Source organism: Staurois parvus, unplaced genomic scaffold, assembly GCF_062004578.1.
Source record: "Staurois parvus isolate SC_StPar_1 unplaced genomic scaffold, SC_StPar_1.0 ptg001490l, whole genome shotgun sequence".
Taxonomy (NCBI): Eukaryota; Metazoa; Chordata; class Amphibia; order Anura; family Ranidae; genus Staurois; species Staurois parvus.
The window spans coordinates 803,243-810,475 of NW_028319286.1; positions in this window are offsets into that span (position 1 = coordinate 803,243).

Genomic DNA, 7,233 nt, shown 5'->3' on the forward strand with positions numbered 1-7,233 from the left:
CACCCGGTACGGTAACACTTGGTGACACCCCCTCCGACGATCCCCGCAGGATGGATCAGATCTGCAGATTGAGCATAATGGATCGGAGTCCGATCCATTATGCTCAGTCCGCAGATCCGATCCATCCTGCAGGGATCGTTGGCTTGCTTTACAACTTACCTTTTCGTGGAGTCCAGTGTCACCCTGTATGGTAGGTGTCACCCGGTGTGACGCGGACCCCCCTGCACCTGCCTAGGGACGCCCCTGGGTTTCCCTATGCATGCTGCACGTACAGTAAGGCTAGATTCACACCTATGCAGTTTGCGTCAGTGAGTGGTCAGTGGTTCTGTGTTAACAGCGTCCTCACTGCACCCTCCCAACTCAGAGTGAGCTGTCAAGAATGCCAAGGACCAACAACAAGGACCTCCTCCCAATCATGTGACTGCCAGCGGTCACGTGATTGCCCATCCGTGCATGCCCTAGTTTGGGTGGGCATTTGGGGGGGGGTAAACCCTTAGGTCATCCTCCTGCTTTTACCTCTCCAGTGGCCACCTATGTGAACGAGCACTAAGTCCTGGTTCACACTGGATCCAACTTTTAAATCGTGCGACTTCAACTTTCAAAATCGGTGTGATTTGAACGGTTCCTTTGCTGACAATAGGGTGCGACTTGAAGCTTTGAAACTGTCAAAACACTTGACAAGTCGCACCGGTGTGAACCAGGGCTAAAAGGCAGGAGATCTGATTTCACTGTTTTTGTTTACAATTTCTAAACAATCCGCAACATTATTATAACATTGTTATCATGTTTTGTGTTTGTATGTAAACATGACATAACAGTCACATCCTCTGTATGCTGGGTGTCATTCCAGTATCTCTTCTCATTCTATATGTATGGATGCTGCACAATGACACCTATCAGGGGGTGTTTGATAAAGACCTAAAGGTACATATTTGGTGGTAGGTCTCTTTAGAACTACCTGTACCCAATTCAGGCATCTGCTCTGTGTGCTTGTGTGTGTTTGTGTAGAGCAGTGGGATCCCAACTGCGGCCCGGGAGCCAGATGCTGCCCTTTACTTGATTTTTTTCCAGCCTTTGGCGCACTGTTGATTCCACTGGTAACAACAATGGGGCTTAACTCCCCCCTCCACTGACACCAGTAATGGGGCACAATTGCACCAATAACAGGGTACGATTCCTCCCACTGACACCAAAAGATGGAGCATTGGTTTTTCCCACTGATATTGGGGTTTACTCCCAATGGTCACAGTCTGGCTCCCCTAAAGTCTAAAGGACATTAAACTGACCCTTTGTTTACAAGGTTTGGAAGTATAGAGGCTGCACAGTCCCACTTCTCCTGTCCTGGATGCCGGGTGTAATTCTCGGTATCTGTCCTTATTCTGTATGTATGGACTCTGCACAGTCCCACTTCTCCTGTCCTGTATGCTGGTTATAATTCTCAGTATCTGTTCCTATTCTGTATGTATGGACTCTGCACAGTCCCACTTCTCCTGTCCTGTATGCCGGGTGTAATTCTCAGTTACTGTCCTTATTCTGTATGTATGGACTCTGCACAGTCCCACTTCTCCTGTCCTGGATGCCAGGTGTCATTCTCGGTATATGTCCTTATTCTGTATGTATGGATTCTGCACAGTCCCACTTCTCCTGTCCCGTGTGCCGGGTGTAATTCTCAGTATCTGTCCTTATTCTGTATATATGGACTCTGCACAGTCCCACTTCTCCTGTCCTGGAATGCCGGGTATAATTCTCAGTTACTGTCCTTATTCTGTATGTATGGACTCTGCACAGTCCCACTTCTCCTGTCCCGTATGCCGGGTATAATTCTCAGTTACTGTCCTTATTCTGTATGTATGGACTCTGCACAGTAGTTATGGGTGTAATTCTACGTATCTGTTGTTATGTCGTTATAGACGATGGTAGCCAATCAGCTTTTAGGTTTTATTGTCAAAGGTCAACTGAACCAGCTGAAGTTAGAAGCGGATTGCTTACTATGCACAAGCTGCACCAGATTCTGAGTGCTCCAGTTTAAGGGCCAATTCACACCAGTGTGTTGATCTACATTTCAGTGCAGCTGTAAGACACAGATCAATGGCAGGACATCTGAAAAAGAAATAATTTCCAGTGCCCCCTATTCACACCATAGTGCTGCGCATTCATGTCAACAGACATTCAAATGTATGTCAATGCATGTCAGCGTCTAAAATGGATGGAAATGTACATACATATTAGCGCACGTTCGTGCGAATTGGCCCTTAGTAAATCTCCCGCCAGTGTTTTTTTTAATGAACATAGGCTATAGCAGTCCTTTATGGGGAACACATTTATGTTACACAACAACAAGGTTCCCAGGATGCTTTAGGGCTGCAAGAAAGCCTTGAAGGTGCGCCAGTTTGACAGTCCTGAGAGGATAACTGAATGGAAGATGGAGTGGATAGCGATTTGAGAGCGTTAAAGAAAGCTCTTACAATGCAGTCCCAAGTGTGAGATTACCAACTTCTGTAATGTTGCTGAGTCTTAATGGCTTCCCACTGTTCCCTCTGAAGGAAGGGAACCATATATAGAAGAATTCATTGGTTAGCCAATCTAATTTGAATAAAAATACTTTTACATGTTTAAGGGAATTGCTGAGTGATAAATGATTGCCCGTTCTCAGTAGATGTACACTGTTTGCATGCAGGCTGCCCAGTTTAGAAGTGGTCGTGTATATACTGGATATGATGAAAAGCAAAATATTCAAATGACCGGTCAGAGGAAATTTTGCCAGATGGAGCACAGCTTGAAACATATTTAAAATGTATTGCTTGCACGTTTCTTGTACCGCACCTGTCACGTGATGTGTGACCTTCACCGCACCTGTCACGGGATGTGTGACCTTCACCCTCACCTGTCATGTGATGTGTGCCCTTCACCCGCACCTGGACTGTCACGTGTGACATTCAGCCGCACCTGGACTGTCACGTGTGACATTCAGCCGCACCTGGACTGTCACGTGTGACATTCAGCCGCACCTGGACTGTCACGTGTGACATTCAGCCGCACCTGGACTGTCACGTGTGACATTCAGCCGCACCTGGACTGTCACGTGTGACATTCAGCCGCACCTGGACTGTCACGTGTGACATTCAGCCGCACCTGGACTGTCACGTGTGACATTCAGCCGCACCTGGACTGTCACGTGTGACATTCACCCTCACCTGGACTGTCACGTGTGACATTTACCTGGACCTTTCATGTGACTTGTGACATTCACCCGCACCTTTCATGTGACCTGGGACATTCACCTGCACCTGACGGCTGACATTCACCCACACCTGTCATGTGATGTGTGACATTCACCTGCACCTGTCATGTGATTTATGACATTCACCCGCACCTGTAATGTGATGTGTTACATTCGCCCGCACCTGTAACATGATGTGGGACATTCGCCCGCACCTGTAACATGATGTGGGACATTCGCCCGCACCTGTAACGTGATGTGTGACATTCGCTCTCACCTGTAACGTGATGTGTGACATTCACCCACACCTGTCATGTGATGTGTGACATTCACTCGCACCTGGACTGTGACCAGGGGCGGACTGACAACTCATGGGGCCCCGGGCAATAGGGGATCATGGGGCCCCTGTGTCCTTGCCCAAACTCAAAAAAGCCTATGAAAAAGGTACCAGGGGCATCTCATGGGGCCCCCTACTGACCTCGGGCAGTGCCCGAGTTTCCAAATGGTCAGTCCGCCCCTGACTGTGACATGTGAGATTCACCTGCACCTGGACCATGACTTGTGACATTCACCCGCACCTGGACTGAAGCACCTTGGGTCGCAGGGCCCACAGCTTTCCATCTAACACATCACTAAAGATCAGATCCATTTAAAAGCTGCTATAAAAACAAGCCTACATCTCTATTGATGGGCATACCTCTATGGTACAGAGCAGAGCTGGGCCAAAAACAGGCAGAATAAGCAACTGCCTTGGGTGCGTTAAAATGAATGGGTGCAAAAACAACAAGACCCATAATCAATACTGCTGAAGTAACCAAACAAAAACAAATATACAATGGGGCTAACTCATAAATCTATAAGCACCACATGTGGGCATGGCTTAGCACGACATACGGAGACCCTCATGAATGCTCTCGCTAATGCGCTGAGAGCATGGACATGGGGGCCGTGGTCATGTGAAGTCAGCATTAAAGCTGCACCCTACTCAGAAGCAAGCCGATTGCCTTTGCACAGTTCCACTTGTTAAACTTGGACACTTAATTTTCCCCCAACTGCACTTTTCCCATGTCAGGGTCCTGCCACAAATGCAGCAGTTCCTAGGGGACACTGCAGAGCCTGTGTCACGCTCACCAGCACAGCCAGAGCTTGACACCTCACTCCCGGTGACAATACGAGTTCCCGCCAGATTCCTAGTGCAGACCTTACTTGGAGCCACTTCCCTTCTCTCTATTGCTTTCGCATCTCCAGGCTGGGTCCCTAGGTCCCACATGCTGCAATATCAGTTCCATGTATGTGGTACCGATCACTAGGTAGGGGGTCAAGCTCACCAACCTCCTGACTACTGGGGTGATCAACTCCCATGCCAGGTACCTACCTCCCACTGGCTGGTTGCTATAGCTTTCACACAACTGCACTGGTTACTCGTGGCAACGGAAGTATAGCCGCATCTCCCGACAACCAGCAGGCATATACAAGAAATACAGACTTAGAAGGCCCGTCCCATCTCGGGCCCGTCTGGTAGGAAAGCTAACGTATTTCGGGAGTCAAGCTCCCTTCCTGCTTGTTGTGAATCACACGTCGGTCTATACATACTCAACACATCCCCTGAGGAAACGGACATTACAGTCTGTGAAACGTGTCATGCAGAGTGTTGCCCATTTCCCACCAATTTATCTATACCAACCATGTAGAGAAGATAAAAAGGTACAACTTATGTAGGAGGATTTGTTTCATCTCTGTGTATCACAGGCCAGTCACTTCACTGGGTATATGGAAGGGTTTCCAACCACTTTAATAGAAGTTTGTATTAATAAAACCAAAGATTTTGTGGTTGTCATTGTAGCACCCGAAATGTCCCCTTAATAGGATTCTTGTGTGTTTTCTATCCTGCTGAAGTAGTTAACAATTTATGGAGAGGGGGGCACTTTGGCCTTTTCCCCTAGGGTGTTAAAAGGCCTGTACTGGTACAGACAACAAATGAACACAATTGTATTGACAAGTTATGAGACACTATATCAATAATGTTGCACATACTCTTCAGTCTAGGCACGGCTTGTATGTTGCTGGTATCCTAGTAGGTTTACCACCCAGAAGAAATGTGCGTTTGCTTCTAGTACATCTATTGAACATTTACAGAAGAACACCCAGTTCTGGGGTTTGCTGGTCTCTGGAGAGTATATCCTTTGATGTATGCTGTCTTAGTATTTATCATAGAGCATCTCATTAGTAGAAATGGTGTCAGCCTAAAATCAAGACACAGGAACCTACCAGTTAAATGTATAGCAATCAGATAAAGAGGTAGGCTCTGTATTTGCATTGAAGTAGGCCAGATAGGCTGTGATGTGGTAAGTATCTTGCGAAAAACTGCAGTTGGGGGCCCAGGTATAGGTGAACAGCTGGGGAGGGGAAGCCTGTGCAAGGTAATGACAGGCTGACATCAGCCATAGCTGTTCACCGGTACAATCGGAAGGAATTGCACAGGAGGTGATGACCTGCGGTTAGGGACAGAGGATCATCCCTGGACAGAAGCTGCTTGCATCCAGGGGTGATCTTCCCTTCCTAACTGCAGGTAGTTGCTTCCCGGGCTCTCAGTCACAGTTTTTTTGCAACATACTTGCCACACCACAGGCAATTTGGCCATGTGAATGGGGCCCTACTGGATGGCATTTAGTAGCTAAAGCATTACCATCAGTGTGATGAACTAGGAGCGCAGAGAGAGCACACAGAGACATATCACTCGGAACCTGACATGCGGGCGTTTATTGGGGAGTTTTTTGGGGTACAGACAATAGAACAGCTAGTCCACAGAACAACACAAGACACAGTGATACAGTAGGGTTCTCAGGATGGCAATATGGGACAACAAGGGGCCAATAGTCCACCCGGTTCAATAGGACAGAGAAGCAGGGCACTGCAGGGGTTGGAGTCCGTGGGCAAAGTTTTCGGGCAGAATAGTGCTAAGTCCAGCACGGCAGAGATCCGGGCACAACGGGGCTAATCCAATACACAGGATGCAGAGCAGGACAGAGAGGGTTAAAGTCCACACAGGGCAGAGATCCGGGCACAATGGTGCTAATCCAATACACAGGATGCGGAACAGGGCAGAGAGGGTTAAAGTCCACACAGGGTAGAGATCCGGGCACAGCAGGACTAATCCAACACACAGGATGCAGAGCAGGGCAGAGAGGGTTAAAGTCCACACAGGGCAGAGATCCGGGCACAATGGTGCTAATCCAATACACAGGATGCGGAACAGGGCAGAGAGGGTTAACGTCCACACAGGGTAGAGATCCGGGCACAGCAGGACTAATCCAACACACAGGATGCAGAGCAGGGCAGAGAGGGTTAAAGTCCACACAGGGCAGAGATCCGGGCACAGCAGGGTTAATCCAATACACGAGATGTGAGGCAGGGCAGAGAGGGTTAAAGTCCACACAGGGTAGAGATCCGGGCACAATGGGGTTAATCCAGCACACAGGGCAAAGTCCTTGGCACAACGTAGCAATTCAGGGACTCACCATCTGATGTGCTGATCACCTTTGTTGAATTTAGATAGGGCTGCTTTGGACTGTTAGTCTGCACTCACATGGGGTTGTAAGGAAGTCTTCCCAGGCACTTGCACATCATCGCTTTTGCTGACCAGATCACAATGATCCCTTCCTCAATGCTCAGTAATCTGGGAAGAATTCTGAGTTTGGCCATGGTTTAAGTTCACACTGAAGCAGACTGTACTAGTCCCCAAGTGAATCATGCCCAGGGCCACCCCTTTTCAAGCAGTCCCGGGCACAGTACACTGAATCAGTTCCACACTACATAACTAACCTGAGCGTACAATGAATATGTACTTCTTTTTTCACCCGGCCTGTACAGGTTCAAATCTGTGTTGACATCCCCTATACTCTGTAAACTGTCACTGGAGGTAGATGGGCTCCTATTGCAATATTGGGGGCAGTGTCTACTGTAGGATAGCTATTATTTTCTACAAGCCAGCTTGACACTGACCCAACATTGCA